Source organism: Bos javanicus, chromosome 19, assembly GCF_032452875.1.
Source record: "Bos javanicus breed banteng chromosome 19, ARS-OSU_banteng_1.0, whole genome shotgun sequence".
NCBI classification, from domain to species: Eukaryota; Metazoa; Chordata; class Mammalia; order Artiodactyla; family Bovidae; genus Bos; species Bos javanicus.
Genome location: NC_083886.1, coordinates 15,325,088 through 15,345,123, shown reverse-complemented (window position 1 = coordinate 15,345,123; position 20,036 = coordinate 15,325,088). Strand labels below are relative to the sequence as shown.

The window sequence follows — 20,036 nt, the reverse complement described above, 5'->3', positions numbered from 1 at the left end:
GGCACCCTTTGTTTGCTCTGCTTGGGGGCCTGGAGTTACTGTAGCCGGCTGCCAGCAGCCATTTATCTTCAGCCGGGAAGGCCTTTATCTGCAGCCCCCCATCCCAGCTCTCGCCAGCAGGAGCTGTCCCCGGTTATAGGCCCTGTGACAGCCCATTCTGAGGCCATTGAGCAGGCCCGGAGTGATGGCCCCGACCTCCATTCTGGAGCAGAATCAAGGGAAAGGCCCCCCAAAGGTCAGAGAGCAGGGCTGTGGTGAGGAAGCGGACTGGTTGGAGACTGGTGCCTGTATTGATCCGCCCGAGGAGGAGGAGGAAGTTGGCGTGGGATGGAAGCTGGGCCAGCCTTGGCTCAAGCCCTGGGATCGGCTACATCATCTCTGGTGGCCTTGTGTACTGTCCCCTCCTGACTGTGGCAAACTCGCCCAGCTGCCTCCAGCAAGGTCTCTTGGCCTCCTTGCAACACCAAGGGAGGGGCAGAGGTCTCCATCAGCCTTCACTCACCCAACACCTGATCTTCTGTATCACCTTTCAAGGAGGTAGAGGCTCATTCTCCTGGAAATAAAGGGAGTCCCAGAGGCGAGAAGGAGCCTCGCAGGATAACCTTTGGATGCCCTGAGCCCCAAAGCCTCTTTACCCAAGAGGAGAGGTGTCTTTCTTTTGTGTTGTTGTTTTGTTACCATTTTACTTCTTCATTTTTGGCAGTGCAGGGTCTTTGTTGCTGTGTGGGTTTTCTCTGATTAAGGCAAGCAGGAGCTATTTTCTAGTTGTGATGCAAGGACTTCTCTTGTTCCAGAGCAAGGATGCACAGGCTTGAGTAATTGCGACTCCCAGGCTTCAGAGCACAGGCTCAATAGTTCCCTGGTGGCTCAGTGGTAAAGAAGCTACCTGCCAACGTAGGAGACACGGGTTCGATCCCTGATCTGGGAAGATCCCACATGCCGTGGGGCAACTAAGCCGGTGGGCCACTACTATTACAGAGGCGTGTATTTCTGTGGCTGCTTGCTCCTCCCTCCCTGCAAATGCTATTCCTCCCTCTCCTAGCCCAGGGCTGTCCTTGTCCCGCCCCCCAACCACCCCCGCCCCACCATAGTCAGATCAGAGCTGGAGAACCAGAGAATCCTGCCTCCCGCCTCTCCCTCATCCCCTGTTACATCTCTAACTTGCCTGCAGAAATCTAACCCTGGGTCTTAGACTAACCAGATCCTGAGTTAGGACATCCATGTGGTCACTCTGACTTTCCCTAACAGTGAAATCTACAGAATCCAAAGAAATCTCAAAAGTGCCCAGTGGCAGGGTTGTGAGTAACTTTGAATAATCAGCTAATACTGATTGAGCCCTTCCTGGATACCAGGCCCTGGGCTGATATTTGCATCATCTTATTGAATCCTCACAACTTCGTAGGATAGACACTGTCTATATCCTTACCCCATTTTATAATCAAGGAAGGTGAGGTGTTTAGAATGCAAGTATTTTGTCCAACTTCCCCAGTGGCTCAGTGGTAAACAATCTGCCTGCAATTCAGGAGACGCAGGAGACACAGGTTCAATCCCTGGGTGGGGAAAAATCTCCTGAAAGATGAAATGGCAACCCACTCCAGTATTCTTGCCTGGAGAATCCCATGGACAGGGGGGCCTGACAGGCTACAGTCCACGGGATCGCAAAGAGTCAAACACGACTGAGTGACTGAGCATGCATGCACATAGAGTTCATAAGCGGCAGAGACTGGTTTTGAAGGGATACACCCGACTTTCTCTTTGCATTACGCAGATGCTAAGCACTTTCAAGCATGGAAAGCAACACACAGGATCCTCCCACAGTTCCTTCTTCTCCCACATTCTTACTATTCCTCTTTGAATGACAAAGGGGCTTTAAGGGTGGGGTCTCCCAGTCTGGCTATTTGGCGGCTTCCCTGGCTTATTCCACCCCCAACCCGCGCAACTGTTGCCCCTGACCAAGGTGGATTCTGTGCCCTGCCCAGGGAAGAAATCAAAGCCCCCTCTTCCACCACCCCATCCCCATCTGGGTGGAGAGTTGAACTGCCCTTGCAGTCGGCACTGTCTGGGGCACTAAATGCCTTAACAACTTAATGGGGCTGTGGAGACAGCGCGAGCACCTCGGCTCACCTCTGGAGTCCCACCCACTCCCGGGGCAGCAGACAAGCTGAGGGGGTTTATGAGGGCAGTTGTAAAAATATTCATCTCCGCAGCAGCAAACCTCCCCATAGAAAAGAAGCCCCATTGTCCCTCAGCAGAAGCTTCTTTTCGTTCAGAAGAGAAGCAAACCCTGCCTTGAGTCGTCTGCTATTTTAGAAAACATGTTTATAGAGATGTGGAGTTCCGGGGTGGCCAGGGCTCCAGTGTTCTCCTTGTAGGGACTTTATCTGACTGCCATTTTATCTGTTGAATTCAAAGGTCATTTTATCTTGCGGGTACCACCCCATCGGCTGCCACTAGATTGGGGAAGACAATCAGGATATTAATGAGATTAAGAGGCCCAGCCTTCAGAGCATTCTGCTGGCAGCCTCCCCCTGATAGCGGGCCAGCCCTGGTCTGCATACAAAGAAGCCCGGCTGCCCGGGCCAGTGGGGCTCCAGCCTCGTCACAAAGGGGCCGAGCAGATACTGGAGTCCTATCGCTGGAGCAGCCCTACCTGCCTGCCTAATCCCCCTGAAGGACCCTTAGGGAATTCAAGGACTCCTTGTGCCTCCCGTGGAGTCCTAAGGTGGAAGGAAGCTGCCTGCAAGCACATTGCCCCTGCCTGCAGGTTATGGGAGAAATGTCTTTGGAGTCTGTTTGTTGAAGGTTTGATGGAAACTGACAAAAACTGGGAGAGAATTAAGCGCCAAGGGTGCAGAAACAGGCAGGGAGCTGTGCAAGGGTTGAAGCTAACTGCTCGATAGGAAACCACAATATCAAACATGGATGGGGAGGGGAAAAAAGCATATATATGTATATACCATAATATATGTGTGTATATTTGAAATCTAGCCCCAAAATAAAGTCAAACGCATTCAATCCTGGTTATCATCCTAGCTGTTCATAAGAACTCTGCTATAGAACTTCCCTGGTGGTTCAGTGGTCCAGTGGTTAAGAATCTGCCTGTCAATACAGGGGACACGGGTTCGATCCCTGGTTGGGGTAGATCCCGCATGGGATCCTCAAAGCAACTAAGCCCAAGCACCCCAACTACTGAGCCCACACGCTGCAACTACTGAAGCCTGTGTACCTAGAGCCCAGGTACCACTACAAGAGAAGAAGCCCATGTAACACAACTAGAGAGGAGCCCCACTCGCTGCTGCTAGAGAAGGCCCACATGTAGCAACGAAGACCCAGCGCAGCCCCTCAAAAAGGAACTCTAGTGTTGAGGCTGGCACACTTTCTGTAAAGAGCCAGATGGTGACTGTTTCAGGCTTTTCAGGCCATACTGTCTCAGTCGCAGCTGCTCAGCTCTGCCTTTGGAGAGCAAAAGCAGCGATGGACCAGGTGTGAACAAATGGACATGGCTGTGGTGGGGATTAAAATTTGAATTTCCTGTGATTTTTGTGTATCACAGAATACTCTTTTTCTTTTTAAAAACCACTTAAGGATATGAAAACCATTCTGAGCTCATAGTTCACACAAAAACAGGCCACTTTGGCCTGCAGACCACTGTTTGCTGACCTGCATTCTAGGACAGCGGTTCCTAAATCTCGCCGCACCTTAGAATCAACTGGAGAACTTCTAAAAACCCCAGAGCCTGGCCGTGCCATAGATGTCTGACTATCAACAACACTGACATTTAATACATGCTAAAGATACTCCAGGCTATGGTTTTTCCAGTAGTTATGTACAGATATGAGAGTTGGGCAGTAAAGAAGACTGAGTGCAGAAGTGCCTTCGGACTGTGGTGCTAGAGAAGACTCTTGAGAGTCCCTTGGACTGCAAGGAGATCCGACCAGTCCATTCTGAAGGAGATCAGCCCTGGGATTTCTTTGGAAGGAATGATGCTAAAGCTGAAACTCCAGTACTTGGGGGCAGGAGGAGAAGGGGACGACAGAGGATGAGATGGCTGGATGGCATCACTGACTCGATGGACGTGAGTCTGAGTGATCTCCGGGAGTTGGTGATGGACAGGGAGGCCTGGTGTGCTGCAATTCATGGGGTCGCAAAGAGTCAGACACGACTGAGCGACTGAACTGAACTGAACTGAACTGAACTCATGCAGATGCCAAAGGATTAAATGAGATAATATATGTAAAGCACCCAGGATGTAGCAGGCTCTCATAAATGGTACCTATTGGCAGTCCTGGCAGAGCTTAGTGGTTTGGGTTATTCCTCTTTCCTCCTGTTCCTCTTATCTTTCGATCTTGACTTTGAGACAATTTGAGTAGTTCTACTAGATAATCATCTTGGTGTTTGTGGCAGACTCAAGCTGGCTTCTTGGAGTAATTGGGTCTGAGGAAGGCTTTTCTACTTCCAGGAAGGACTGCTCTGTGATAGCCATAGGGCGTTTGCAGTACCACGGGCTTTTCCAATGACTCAGCAGTAAAGCATCTACCTGCCATGCAGGAGACCCGGGTTCGATCCCTGGGTCAGGAAGATTCCCTGGAGGAGGAAATGACAATCCCCTCCAATTCTTGCCTGGAAAATCCCATGGACAGAGGAGCCTGGTGGGTTACAGTTCATGGGGTCACAAAGAGTCAGATGTACATGACTGAGTGACTGAGCACACATCCATTGCCATAGGTTTCAGTGGATTGATGCTAAACAGTGAGAGAAAGCTGGGAAGAACCATGGATGGCCATGGGGCACAGGGGGGTCATGACCATGTAGCAAAAGGTCAGGTACATAAGATGACCCTGAATTTCCTCCACCTAATAAGGCATTCCTTTCCTTTAATGAAAGATGTGAGTATCCTTGCTTGTTGGTAATTAGTCCTGGAAACCTGCCATTTAGAGTGGGTGTGGTACTTTCCTGGTGGAGGCCAAATCTGAGAAGCTTCATGACCTTTGTTCTTAGGAAGGAAGCTCCCCAAACTTCAGGCAAAAGAGCAGTAAGAAGGGGTTGGGTGGACGCAGTTCCCACAGTGAACGCCAGAAACCTCAGATACTCCTGAGGGCTGAATTTCTAGAAGCAACGTTCCTCTACCTGAGCCATCTGCTTTAAGACACCTCCCTAGCACCCTCTGGTCTGGCTTCAGCAGCCCTGTCCAAACCACACCTGTGTGAGTTCAGCCACGGAGGAGCTTGACCAGCAAGGCTCAGTCTCTCCAGTGCTCTCGGGTAGTCAAGAGATTTCTCAGCACGTATACACTGCATGTCCCTGCCAAGCTGGAGACACACCATGCATGTAGACGCTCTTTAGTGTCTAATGACTTTCCTAAGGGAAGTCCACATCCCCCAGGCGAGCTGGTCACAGGCAGTCCCTTGTCAGGACCATGCTCAGAGGGGTGTGTCTGGGTAGCAAGGTATAGCACCCCAGACAAGCTTGGGCTTGAATTGTGATTCAGTCGCTCTCTGGCCATATGGCCTCAAATGAGTGACTTAGCCTCTCTGAGCCTTGGTTTCTTCATTTGTTAAACGGGAATCATAATATATATCTCCTTCCGGCTATCATTTGAGGCTTAAACATGATAAAATGCATCCAGCACCCCCATGTGGTGCTTGACCCGGAAGGAGTTATTGGGTTGACTCAGGTACCCTCAGGGCGTCAAGAGATAGGAAGAGCTTTGGTTCTCCCTGAGTTCTGGACAAGGTTGTGGTTTGCAGTTTCACCCTGGAAGAGTTTCCCTTTTCATGAACCCTGCTAGTCATTGGAGACATCAGGGAGAATAAAACTCAAGTATTGACAAGATCTGTGGTTCTCAGATCTGCTTCCCAGGCCACATCAAAGGCATCTGGGGAGCTTATTATTATAAAAGTACCTATATCTTTGGGGCTTCCCAGATGTCTCAATGGTAAAGAACCTGCCTGCCAATGCAGGAGATGCAGGAGACACGGATTCGATCCCTGGGTGAGCCCTGTAGCAGGAAGGCCATTTCATCCCACTCCAGGTTTCTTGCCTGGAAAATCCCATGAACAGAGAAGTCTGGTGGGCTGCAGGCCATGGGGTCGCAAAGAGTCGGACACATCTAAGCAACTGAAAACACACGCAGACCCCCATCAACTCCTTTTAGAGTCAGAATATGGAATAAGTGGACAGGCAGGGGAAGTTTCAATAATTCCCTAAGAGATGTGGATGGATAGTCAGGGCTGGACATCACAGGCTAGATGGGGCAAGGCTGGAGTCTAAAGGGGTTGGAGGCAGGCTTGAAGGTCTCCTGTCGAAGTAGAAGAAGTGAGAGAGCTGGTCTGAGGGTCCTAGACTAGGATCCAGGAGCCCCGAGGCACTGAGAAGCAGGGGTGACCTTGGACCAATCGTCTAACATCTCAGAGATTCTGGCCGATGAGACCTTTCAGCTCTGACAGGTTATTATTTGGAGACTGGGGCTCCGGGACTCTGCTGTTTGAAGCTGCAGAGGGAATTTGGCCATTGTGATATTTTATTGTTAAGCTCATATCTGCCTCTCTCCCTCCTGGTCACCCTCACTCCCTTTCTCCTTCCCCATTTCAGGAACTGTGTGCCTTCCACCTTTATTAGGGACCATTAGAGCTTTACAGCTCCAGCAGATTGGGTGGGGCCAGTCACAATAAACAGATTTATAATGGATATAAACGAGACACCTATAACTGCTGAAAATTAACACTTTCAGGACCTTTGAATGGCAGCATGCCTGCCCAGGCCTTCTGGCCCTGCCCGCTACAGGGGGCATCTTTGCAGTTGGCACCTGTCGGATCAGGCTGGCAGTGAGGCCCAGTGAGTCCTTGCTTAGCAAGGATGGAAAACCTCTAGACAGCAACTCCCATTTGTGAAACATCGGTTTACATGGTGGATACAAAATAGGAGCTTAATTTATCTCGGGATGTCTTAGGGGTGGAAGTGGAAATGAGCCTTTTTCTCCTTTTTGAGACTCCTATTTCCAGGTGGAGTGTAGGGTTTGCATTCCTACCTGTCAAAGACAGAGAAACAAGACGAGTCAGTCTTACTCTCACCATGAAGAAGGTCGTCCCCGAACCCGCTAAAACTCCGGCTCATCCAGGAGGGAGAGAGACAGATGCTGAGCTTAACATGCATGCCGAGTGAGAGAAACGTGGGCTGTGCTGACATCTAAGCCCAAGTTGGCTTTTTTCACCACTGAGTTTCCAGCCCACAGCCCTGTGCCTGGCACACGATACACCTTCTATGTATTTGTGGACTGACAGTATCTCTTCCAGACAGCTTCCTATCCAAAAGCCTCATACGTAAATGCCCTGCTTTATAAGTCTCTTATTCACTTTCAAGCTGAACGTGAAATTACTTTCATTCTATTCAATATGTATGTACATATTATTATATAAAGTATATTCTCCCCTTTCTAGGAACGATGTCATTCAGCTCCACTTCCATGAATACTGCTTAACTGAAGTATACAGTTCACCAAAAAAAAATCACTCACTGTTAAACACTACCAGGAAGTCTTCAAAGAACAAGTTATTATTCTTTCTCCCTTAAGTTCTACTAATTTAGCTTGTCCTAGTTTGGTGTACTAGCTTGGATTACTAGTTCAGTTTAGTTCTACTAGATGACTTCCTTTTTCAAAAAATTTATATTGGAGTACAGTTGATTTTAGTTTCAACTGTACAGCAAAGTGAATCATTTATATATACATGAAAGAGTGAAAGTGAAAGTCGCTCAGTCGTGTCCAACTTTTTGGGACCCCGTGGACTATAGAGTCCATGGAATTCTCCAGGCCAGAGTACTGGAGTGGGTAGCCTTTCCCTTCTCCAGGGGATCTTCCCGACCCAGGGATCGAACCCAGGTCTCCAGCATTGCAGGTGGATACATATCTATTCATTTTTGTAGGTTCTTTTCCCGTTTAGGCCATTACAGAGCACTGAGTGGAGTTCCCTGTGCTGTACAGTAGGTCTTTATTAGTTATCTGTTCTATATACAGTAGTCTGTATTTGCCAGTCCCAATCTCCCAGTTTATCCCTCCCTCCCACCCCTGGTGACCATAAGTTTGGGGTCTACATCTGTAACTCTATTTCTGTTTTGTAGGTAAGTTCATTTGTACTCTTTTTTTTTTTTTTAAAGATTCTACGTATAAGTGATATCATAGGATATGTGTCTTTCTCTGTCCAAAGTACTTCACTCTAGATTACTTCCCTTTATCATCTCTTACCAGCATCCCTTGGGGCAAGAAAAGAGCAAGAATCACTCTTCCTGAGTTTCCGTTGAGCTACTGAGGTCTAGAAAAGGGATGGGACTTACTGCCTACCAGTCATATGGAGAGACAGGAAGGAAACCAAGCAGCTATCAGGTCTCGGGGTGCTCCCTACACACGTTGCTGGTGCTCCCGGTCAGTGGAAGCCAGTGATCATCCACGTTCGTGGCCTCAGTGCCCAGCACCTGCTGCTCCCTGGCCCAGCATCCGCGGGCCTGCCGGGTGATCCGGGGCTGTCTGTCGCTGATGATGGTGATGGTGATGACAGTGATGCTGGAGCTGCCCTCCACGGCAGTGAGAAAGGGGCTGGGGTCTGGCCGGGCAAGCATCCCATAATGAGGCAGTTCTGACACTTGCCAGGCCTCCAAGGATCTTCTTCTCGGGTATCACCTCCCAGTAGGGTCCTGCGTATGAATAGGTCGCAGTGGAAAACCTCTCTCTTCTAAGGCAGTTTTATTAGCCCTTCAGTCACAATACTGATGTCTGTTTATGGGCCCTCACTTTTATGTGGACACCCAGTGGCTCAGTCTGCTGATGACTTTATGGCCCTCCCCGTTCCCCAGCCCCACCAGGAGCGTCATGATTCTCCCCGTCAGCCCAGCTGAGGGGGCCTTTGTTGCAGCCACATTACCCTGCCAGCAAAGGCAGCCTCTCAGAAAGGAAACCCCAGGAGCCAGACTGCGGCAGGCCTCTGTCTGCCCCCACAGCCTTTAGGCCTAACGATGTCCATCGTTAACCCTTCTTAGTTTCACCTTAGACTCCTCTGGAGAAAAAGCCGTTTGAGTTACCCAGGTTGCCATGGTAAATCCCCAGTAATTGATCCTCCTGACCCCCGAATTAACCCAAGGGGCCTAAAACTGCATTCTAACATGGCAAGACTAAATTTGGGGTTTCTGCCAGCAGCCTAAACCCTTTAGAAATGTTCAGCTCGTGTTAATGGAGGTGCCTATTCCCACGCTGTTAAAGGCCCCTTGTATATGCTTAGGCCTCAAGAGGTAGGGAAGAATGGGAAGGATGGGAGAGGGAGGGATAGTTAAGGAGGTCGGAATAAACATGGGCACACTGCTATATCTGAAATGGATAACCTACTGTCTAGCACCAGGAGCTGCTTAATGTTATGTGGCAGCCTGGATGAGAGGGAGTCTGGGGGAGATGGATACACATATATGTATGACTGATTCCATTCACTGTCCACCCGAGACTGTCACAACCCTGTTAATTGGCCATACTCCAATATAAAATAAAAAGCTTTTTTTAAAAAAAGGAAGTGGGGAATGGGTAGGCTCCCCACAGGCATCCCACTGGCTCTTTCCACTCTAGATAAAGCACTATCTGGGGTCTCCGGTGGGAAAAGAAAGAGCTGCTGTGTCATACTTACTCCTAGGCACCCGCATTTCGCACCTTCCAACGTGAAGTTGCTGAAATGCATCAATGCTCTCTCTTCATTTTGATTGTATTTTAATCTCTCTCTCTCCATCTCTCTCAGTCCCCCTTCTTCCTCCTTAAAAATACATGTGTCTCATCAACCTCAGAAAACTCAAGAGATTCAGAGGATCAGTGATACTGTCGTCACTTCTCCACTGCTTGGTCAGGTTGAAGGGCAGGTCATGCATTCATTCCTCATGTCCTCTTATCGAGGGCAGAGCATAGTCTGTGCAAGGTTCTGAGGAAGGAGATTGTGGAGAAGACAGACAAGGTCCTGCCCTCATCGGGCTTATGTTCCAGTGAGAGATGCAGCCAAGAAACAAGAAAAGAGACAAAGTCATTTCAAACTGTGCATTATCATGGGAGGCTCAGCATGTGTGTGTATGCCAAGTCACTTCAGTTGTGTCTGACTCTTTGCGACCCCATGGACTGTAGTCTGCTAGGCTTCTCTGTCCATGGGAGTCTCCAGGCAAGAATACTGGAGTGGGTTGCCATGCCCTCCTCCAGGGGATCATCCTGACCTAGGATTCGAACCCGTGTCTCTTATGTCTCCTGCATTAGCAGGCAGGTTCTTTACCGCTAGCGCCACCTGGGAAGCCCCGAGGTTCATTCTGGGGTCAGTGTGTATCTGGGGTCAATGTGGGGCTTTCAGGAAAGGAGAGAGGTCAGCTTTAGAATAGCTCTTCTTTGCTGGGAGACCCTAGGTAAGAGGTGGTGAAAATGACTTCTTCCTCTTTGAACCTTGGCTTTCCACTCTGTCCAGTGGGCATCTGGAACCCACTGAGAAGCAGACTGTGTAAAACACTTACAGGTGTGAAGACCTCTCAGCTTCTCGAGGGTTAACCCAGGTGGCTTCCACCTGCAATTGCATCTCCAGGCTGGCGTGCTCCCTGCAAACCCTCTGGCGTTTGCCAGCAGAAACCCTCTCTCTGCTAAGGAGCAGGCGTGGTGGCCAAGCTGGGCTTTGTGCGGAGGACAGGCGGAGTTGCTGGCACCCTGTCCACCTCCCTACCTGAGCCATTTCTCAGGTGCATGCACATTTGCTTCTTTTCTCAGCCAAGATGCTTTTGATAGAAGCCTTTTTCTTTCCTTGGTTACGTTTGCTTTGATTTTTATAAGAAAACCAGTTTGTGGGCTTCCCTGAAGTATCACTCAACTTTTACTCCTTGAGTTCAAGAATGTTTACCGTCCCCGCAGGCCTGTCTGTGTTTCTCCTCTTTTGAATTGGACTCCTAACTAAGCCACCTCGGGGAGAAAGAGATCTGGAATTGAAGCCAGCCCCGTGTTTAAATTGCTTTCATCTTGCCTCAGATTTTTACTCCCAGGCTTTCAGATTTTTAATCTTTGGCAAACATCCATCTGTATCCTCGGAGAGAAGAAAATGTTAATAAGAACCGGCGATGGTCCTGTGTGGCCAGCGAGGAAACTGAGGCAGCAATGCCAGCCTCTTGGAAAGTTTTCAAGTTTTGAGTTCTCAATTTCAAGCCGGGGGAATTGTTCGCATTCTTTCATCCCCAAATGAGTGTCTTATAAGTTCACCAGTCTGAATAATTTGTGTCTCTGCCTCTCTCCTCAAGAAAGGGAACTCCTCGGGGCTTCCCTGGTGGTCCGGTGGCTACGACTGAGGTCCCAATGCAGGGGACCAGGGTTTGATCCCTGGTCAGGGAACCAGATCCCACATGCCGCTACTGAGTTCACGTGCCTCAACTCAAGATCCCACAGGCGGCAACTAAAAATTAAAAAGTGGCTCCTCTTTAGGAAAAGGAGGAGAGGACTTATAAGGATGCGGTACTGGACCCATCAAGACTGGCTTAATTCCTTTCTGTCGCAGCCACCACCCCCGCCAGCCCAGTGTGTTTTGACTTCACAGGGAAGACAGCTCTGTCTGCTTATAATTGATGGACGTGGTTGTTTCCTTTCTGGAAGCTCTTTCTCCTCTGCACTCTCGCTCCTGCCTGATTTTTCGATTCCCATTTCCAGACCCGACAGGGCCGGGCTGTGCTCTGCGTGAGGTTAGGAACACAGGGGAAGAATGTGTGTGACAGGGCCCTGGTCGGTTGAGTAATGTTTACTCTGTTGGTGGCTGGGACGAGCCCTTGAGCTGGCAGAGGTCCACCAGCCAGAGGAACATTCCTGCATTATCAGGGATGGGTGATTGGCTTGGAAATGTCAAGGGTGAAAGGCATCCCACCGGATTCTGGGTGCAGCTTACAGACCCCAGTGAAAGGGACCCCCACATGGGGTCAAGCTGAGCCTCTCTCACTGCCCAGGAGACCCCACCTCTTTGCTTCTTTCTATAAAAGAGCAATTCTGGTCATACTTTCTAAACTGACACTGCTCTTCTGTTTGCCCAGCATTTTCTTTTCCAGGAAAACCTAGAGCTTTCCTAACTTTATATATTTTTTTCTAACTTCGTTTTATTCATTTATCATTCTGGCTTCTGAGGAAGGGAGATCTGCATGCCCAGGTTATAGACAAAAATGTTGAGGCCCAGAAATTGACGGGCCAGGAATCATCAGAAAGTCAAAGCAGAGAGGCAGAGTATGAGTTTAAAGTGGCTGGACACTGGTGCCCAGTTGATTTCTAGAACTATGGAATTGGGGTCTCAACTGGTCTTTTTTTCACCATTTAAAAAAATTGAAGTGAGATTCCCAAGTGGCTCAGTGGTAAAAAAAAAAAAAACAAACAAAAACCTACATGCCAGTGCAGAAGCTGCAGGATACACAAATTTGATCCCCGGGTCAGGAAGATTCCCCTGGAGGAGGAAATGGCAACCCATTCCAGTATTCTTGCCTGGAAAGTCCCATGGACAGAGGACCCTGGCGGGCTACAGTCCATGGGGTCACAAATAGTTGAACAAGACTGAGTGACTGCACACACACGCACGCACACACACAGAAAAACTGAAGTATAAAGAACAAAGTTTTGACAAATGGGAGGTGATGGTCAGGTTAGATCCTCCTGTTGAGTGGACTACATGAGTCAGAAGATGGGGGGTCAAGAGTAGAGAAAGACGGCACTTTGCCCTAGCTCATCCCGAGGAGCGTGGTGCCCTGGCTCTCTGGAGCCACAAGACTCAGCTTTATGTATCCAGTCTAGACAAGTCCTGTCTACTTTCTTCCTCATAGAGTTGATGGGATGAAAAATGAATTGTGGAAGGACTTTGTAAACAAAGGGTACATGGGACAGACAAAAAAAAAAATTATAGTTAATTTACAATTTTGATTAGTTTCAGGTGTACAGCAAAGTGATTCAGTAATACATACATAGATTCTTTTTCAGGTTTCTCCCCTATAGTTTATTACAAAATATTGGGTATAGTTCCCTGCACTATTCAGTAGGTCCTTGTTGCTTATCTCGTTTGTATTTAGTAGTGTGTATATGTTGATCCCAAACTCCTAAACTGTTTTTTGAAACTTGTCGAGAGCTCTGCGGGGGGTAGTTCTGAGCTCCTGAAGCACTGGTATGGAAAGTTCCTGTGGTTAATTACACCCTAGGCAGCTCCTCCCCAGGGTCCTCCTGACAGGCGGTTGCATCCATCTTTGAAGATAGGGCCGCATTCAGTTTTCTAGAACCCGACATAGCCATCGTAAAAACCACCGTGCTTTGCAAGGTCACACAATAAAATTTGCAGTGCTTATGGGAAAAAAAATGGGGTTAAGGGCACAACACTCAAAAACTTCGTCAGTGACACCTTTTAAAAAAGATAAGAGTCTAATAAAAAAACATTAGCAGTTTTACACCTGTTAAATGCTTAGGAAATACATAAACACTGTGCAACAATAAATATGGCACTTTACCTTGAGAAAGTTCTGAAGTTTGCCTATTGAAGTGGGTGTCGGAAGCGGCGAAGCCGGTGAATTATTGAGGTGGTGGGCAGAGACTTATCTGAAATCGGAAGGAAAGTTGTAACTTCAAATGATGTGGACGGATGTGGCTATGGCACATGCAGTGAATTGACATGTTTGAAGGGTGTGAGAGTGTGTGTGTGTGTGTGTGCACGCGTGCATTTAGTGTATTCCTATGTGAATGGATAAACCAGGCCCTACTGTTTAACACAGGGAACTCTATTCAATATCCTGGGATAACCCAGAATGGAAAATAATATAGAAAAGAATATATATATATGTATATAATTAAGTCACTTTGCTGTACAGCAGAAATTAACAGAACACTGTAAATCAATGATACTTTAATTTAAAAAAAAAAAAAAAAAGCTTTTAAAAAAACTGTAGTGTTTTTCTATTGTGGCTCCATTCAGCTGGATGCAGATTTCTGAAATGGATGTTACACTCAAGTTATTCCCTAATATATCAATCGAATTGAAGCCCATCCTTGTGTGTGTGTTAGTTGCTCAGTCGTGTCCAACCCTTAGCGACCCCATGGACTGTAGTCTGCCACCAGGCTCCTCTGTCCATGGGATTCTCCAGGCAAGAACACTGGAGTGGGTTGCCATTTCCTTCTCCAGGGAATCTTCCCAACCCAGGGATTGAACCTGGGTCTCCTGCATTGCAGGCAGATTCTTTACCATCTGAGCCACCAGGGAAGCCCAGAGTCAATCCACACTTTTGTTTAATTTGGCCTTGCCACAAAGCTTGCGAGATCTTAGTTCCCCAATCAAGGACTGAACCCACGCCCTGGATAGTGAAATCACAGCATCCTAACCACTGGACTGCCAGGGAATTCCCCCAATTCACACTTTTAGTATCAATATTAGCACAGCACTGACTGTATTTTGTCCTTCTGCCGGAAGGGATGCTCCCATGTTCTGGGGCTGGGATGCTCAAAGCACCTAAGGGCTTATTCTCTCATTCAGTAAATATTCACACATCAGCTGCTCTGCTAGGTTCTGAGGATGCACGAATGAGTAAAAAGTCATCTCTTCCTTTAAGAGAGACAGAGAAGGAGACATATCATCCAAGCATTTCTGTGCAGGTGACCAGCCTCTGCTGTCAGTCACTACTGCATGTAGAATACAAAGGATAGAACAGATAACTACTGGATGAATCTAGAAGAGCTTCACAGAAGAGGTGACATTTAGCCTGCTTAAAGGATGGGACATGGAGAAGAAGGGAAGAGCATTCCAGACACAGGGAACAGCATAAGCAAAGGCACAGAGGCAGCAGATGGCAGGGTTCTGACATGACTGTCTGGGATGTGGTGACAGACGACACAAATAAGGCAGAACGGAGTCGTAATGGCCCAATTCTGCCAGTCTCAGGCGTAGGGGCTTTTCCAGGAGGGAGTGAAGAGCCGTGTTAAGTGTCCAAACAGGGCAGTGCGATGGTGCAGTTTTGTTCTAGAAAGAAATCCCGACGTGCAGCAATGTGAAGAGTGCCCTGGAGATGGGTGTGGGTGCAGGAATGCAGGGCATGGAGAGAGGCTGGCTTCTGAAACCACAAGCTTGCAGCCATACTGGATAGAAACCAAGTGATTTGTCTCTGTCCCACATGCTGTTGGCAATTCAGAAACAGCATCATCTCCCATGATGCTGAGGACTGGAAACAGGCGAGAGTTGACACCTCCTCACCAAGGCCTCAGGGATGTCTCTAGATACCAGCTTTTTGCTGCTGGACACACTTGCTGTGGTTCTTAGGGCCAGTGATAGGGATGTGGACAATTAACTGAATTGAAACCAGGAATTGAGTGGGAAATACGTGGCCACTCTCTGGCCTTCTCATTGCTCCTGTGGGAGCTCTGTGGCTATCTGCCTGGCACCTTTAGCCAGCCACTGTTAAACCAGAGTGTCATATGTTCATTTTCAGAGAAGGGAAGATGCCATTCCACTTCTTCCAGGCTTCCTGCCATGGTGCCTGGTACAGGATTCTGAGTTCTGTAAATTCAATCTTCCTAAAAATGCCTTTTAGACAAAGACCATCCCCCCTCAGGAGAAACAGATGTGTCTCAAGTAACTGTTATATGCCAAACATGATCTGGGTAATTTCACACCTGTTAACACATCCAGTCTTTTCCCCAGTGACTGAAGAGATGGAAACCGTTAACAATAAAGAAACCAAAGATCAGAGAGGTTAAGTAATTCCCCCAAGGTCACACAGCTCTTATGTGGTAGAATCAGGATCTGAACCCGGGTCACCTGGCACCAGAGCCTATTCTGCTTCGGTTCTCCTTTCGAGCCCTCTTCTGAGTTTGTGAAATACACAAGGACCTGGCCTCTCCATCCTCTAAGAAGAACACATGGCTGGTCTTGCCGGGGGCAGAGACCTTGTGATATTACCCTTCACCTCGGCATCCCCTTTTAAGGCGGCTGGCCCATTACGGCCTCCCTCTCAGGAGCCTGAGTGATTGCCAAATTCTTGGTGAGAGAAGCATCAGCAGGAAAGGTTACAGGTGCGCCTGGAGCAGGTTGTTGCAATATTTAATTATCCATTTGGCTGTTACAGAAAAATTCTTAACTGTAATTGATGTTTGTTGCTTAATAGTATATTGCCTGTATTTCTACATCTAGTAATGGGCTTTATGTGCTCGATTTTAATATCCATGAGCCTGGGCAAGTGCACACGTGTGCTAAGGTGCTTTAGTCACGTCTGATTCTTTGCAACCCTAGGGACTGTAGCCCACCAGACTTCCCTGTCCATGGGGTTCTCCAGGCAAGAATACTGGTGGGTTGCCATGCCCTCCTCCAGGGGATCTTGCCAACTCAGGTATCGAACCCCGGTCTCTTATGTTTCCTGGGTTGGCAGGTGGGTTCTTTACCACTGTGCTGTGCTTAGTCAGTCATGTCTGACTCTGCGACCCCATAGACAGCAGCCTGCCAGGCTCCTCTGTCCATGGGGTTCTCCAGGCAAGAACACTGGGGTGGGGTGCCATGCCCTCCTCTGGGGTCCACCACCAGCACCAGTATTGGTAGCGGTATTTCTACCTCTAGTAATGGGCTTTATGTGCGACATTTTAATATCCTTGGGCCTGGGCAAGTGCGCAGGTCTTTTTAAAAGAAACATGGTTTCCTTGCACAGAACTGATCAGTTTTGAGAGATCATAATAAATGCCCTTAAAGTGGTCTTTGTAGGTGTGAAAGAAACGGTGAGACTTTGAACTGGTCCCTCTTAGCTGTGGGTTTCCGGTGGCTTAAACGGTAAAGAATCTGCCTTCAATGCAGAAGACCCAGGTTCAATCCTTAGGCCGGCAAGATCCCCTGGAGAAGGAAATGGCAACCCACTCCAATACTCTTGTCTGGAGAGTCCCATGGACAGAAGAGCCTGGTAGGCTACAGTCTGTGGGGTTGCAGAGAGTCTGACACAACTGAGCAACTAACACTTTCACTCTTAGTAAGTGGTATTATGGAGAAGGCAATGGCACCCCACTCCAGTACTCTTGCCTGGAAAATCCCATGGACAGAGGAGCCTGTAGGCTGCAGACCATGGGGTTGCAAAGAGTCGGACACGACTGAGCGACTTCACTTTCACTTTTCACTTTCATGCATTAGAGAAGGAAATGGCAACCCACTCCAGTGTTCTTGCCTGGAGAATCCCAGGGACGGGGAGCCTGGTGGGCTGCCGTCTATGGGGTCGCACAGAGTCGGACACGACTGAAGTGACTTAGCAGCAGCAGTAGCAGCAAGTGGTATTAAGTCTGCTTAATTTATCAGGTCATGTTCATGCTCTGATTTTATATACTTGTATCCATCAATAAACATTGTGATACTTGAAAAAAAAATCACTTGCTTCCCACCCCACTTTGCAGTGGTAAAAGCTCCTCCTCCCCGCCCCCCCACCCCCGACCAAAGCAGGCAGTCCTCTGACTGAGAGCTGAAGGGGGGCTGGAGCTCACCCAATACACTGATGGCAGAGCTGAGCTCAAAACAGAGATCCCCTAGTCCCCAGCCAGACACTGTCTCTTAACCAGAGGTCCTTCAAGGAGGGTGCGGAGGTCTAGGACCATTTGCCTTTCGAGAGCATCTCCCTGTTACATTTCTCCCATAATGAGGTTCTGCTAGGGGAGAAAACAAGGACTGCAAGGCGCTGCAGCCTTGGCTATACTAACAAATGGCTCTCGCCTCCCTCCTGCCAGGCTCCCATGTAAAGCAGGCTTTTGTTTCCTGTGGATACCTTTGGTTAATTATTTTTAAATAAATAATTATGTAGCCTGGGGGTAGGGGAGAAGTCTCCCAGTGACCCATATTTGATCGTCTGAGGACTGGCCCTCTTCCTTCAGCCAAATTAAATAGGGGAAAGCTAGCGTCTGTTTGACTTGAGACCAAATCGATGATGGGGACAAGCTGGGAGGTGAAAACTCACCTGACTCCCAGCGTTATCACTACACTCTCAGGAGCAGAGCATCTTGGGGAGGTAAATAGCTGGTCAGGGAGTCAGAGGAAATGGCAGAAAAGCAGGGTGAAGTCCATTTTCTCTGAAAGGAAAGAACAAGAGGGCAGGGGCCAGGTCTCCCTCCCAAGTTGCTTCCAGGATGAAGCATCAGTGGTTGCAGCAGAGCCAGATTCTTTGGGAATGATTCTCCGTGGGAAGTAATTCCATTCAGGACTTAGAATCTACCCTCCATTGTCCAGAATTCTGGAGTCATAGGACAAATATCTTTGAGTCCATCCCTACACCAGCTCCCTTCCTGTAGGATCCCAAGCCGTGGGTGCGATTTATTTGACTTTCTACGAGGAGTTTCCTAGATGTTATTTCTGATCCAGACTAGCCATATTAAGGAAGCGATCTCTTCATTTTACAAGAGGAAACTGAACCACAGAGAGAGAAGTGATTTCCCCAAGATCACACATCTTTGCTCTTCGTTAAGAGCAAAGTTAGGATTGAAATCCAAGTTTGTCCCGCTCCAGAGCACACAATCTTCCCATTAGCTCTCCTCGTTAGAAAACCCTTCTTTCTGCCTCTCCCCTTTTCCGGTGGACCCAGCTGCCTACTGAGCTCACAAAGTTTCAGATCTCTCTTCTCCTAGGTAAGCATCCTCCTGGGAACCCAGGGGCAAATATGAGCAGAGCAAAAGGACCTAATTTAAACCCAGTGGGATGGAGTAGAGGGTAGTGGCAATGAGACCTAGGAACTGCAGATAGGTACAGAGGAAGACAGACAGGACTGGGCAGGCGATGTTGGTTTGGAGACGTGGAAGTCTTCCTTTATTCCTTTGAACATTGTGGCCCCTGTTCCCCCTAAAATATAGTGCCCCAGCCCTGTAACGACTGAATTCCAGTGTTGTCCTGCCTCCGACACCACCCCCATCAGCAGCCCCTTGCATCAAAGGAAACAACCAACAGAAGCGCACACACAGAACACGCATCAGACCACTTTGTAGTCTGACAAGCTGCTCTTGAAGGTTAGACTCCTGCTCCAGCGTGTGTTTGTTTTCTCCCCACCCTTCTTAAGCTCTAGGTCATTTCAGCCCTGGGGAACGTCCTTCGAACAATCCAAGGAAAACTGGCTTGGGTCTCCTCTTGGCAAGCTCTGTCTTGGTTAATTACGGGCTACTGGTTATGGCAGCCCTGCCTGGCTCCCAGGGGAGCTTTTGTAGCCTCCTCGAGCAGGTGGGGGTGGGGGTGCTCCCCTGGGGGCTGGAGGCAGGGCAGGGGGTGAGCAGACCAACAGAACTTGGACGCTTGATGCAGTGATGTTTCATCCTGGGGAACTGGGCGGAAGGAGAAATGAAGGAGAATTTGGCCCTCCGTGCCAAAGGATTCCTTAGGCATTTGTTCTCTGTCTCTTGCAGGTAGGAACAGGGTCCCCTAAACCTGTCAAATCCAAGGCAGAAAATAAGAACGTGGTCTTTCTCAGCTTTGAGCTTAGGGCAGGACGGCCTGGCTACCCCCTCAGCTTTCTCTCTGGCTGTTTCATGGGCACATCAAACAGGACTTGAACTCTGTACACTGGCTCCAGGTTCTCTTCTGCCTTCAGCTTCCTCCAGTCGCCCAGCACTGTCCCTTTCCTGAGGAGAGGGAGAGTCAGAGCCGCGAGGCTGTACACATGCTTGCTTCTCCCCTCCCTGGCAGACCAAACAGCAGTGGTCTGCTAGGCATTCACTTCCTGCCTATGGGTGCTGCCTGCCCCACCTCCGGGCAGACACACCTTCCCCTGGGCCCTGGAAGTCAGCCAAAGGGGACCCCACTGAAGGAATGTGAGTTCCAGGACCAAAGCGTCCTAGCTACAGCCCTGGCCCCATCGTGCTCTGCTGTTGTCCCATCGGTCACTGGGCCTTGGCCAGAATGGTGGTACACAGAACGATGCATTTTGTTGTGGCCCTTACAAGGGTCATGGCTTCCCTGATAGCTCAGTTGGTAAAGAATCCACCTGCAATGCAGGAGACCCCAGGTCTATTCCTGGGTCGGGAAGAACCACTGGAGAAGGGATAGGCTACC

General features: G+C 48.8%; 1 protein-coding gene across 5 annotated transcripts in view; it reads left to right on the top strand.

The window, feature by feature from the left end:
- The window catches only part of HNF1B (HNF1 homeobox B), a 61,594-nt gene that overhangs the window by 16,650 nt on the left and 24,908 nt on the right, over window positions 1-20,036 (top strand). The gene's annotated exons all lie outside the window — the stretch shown is intronic.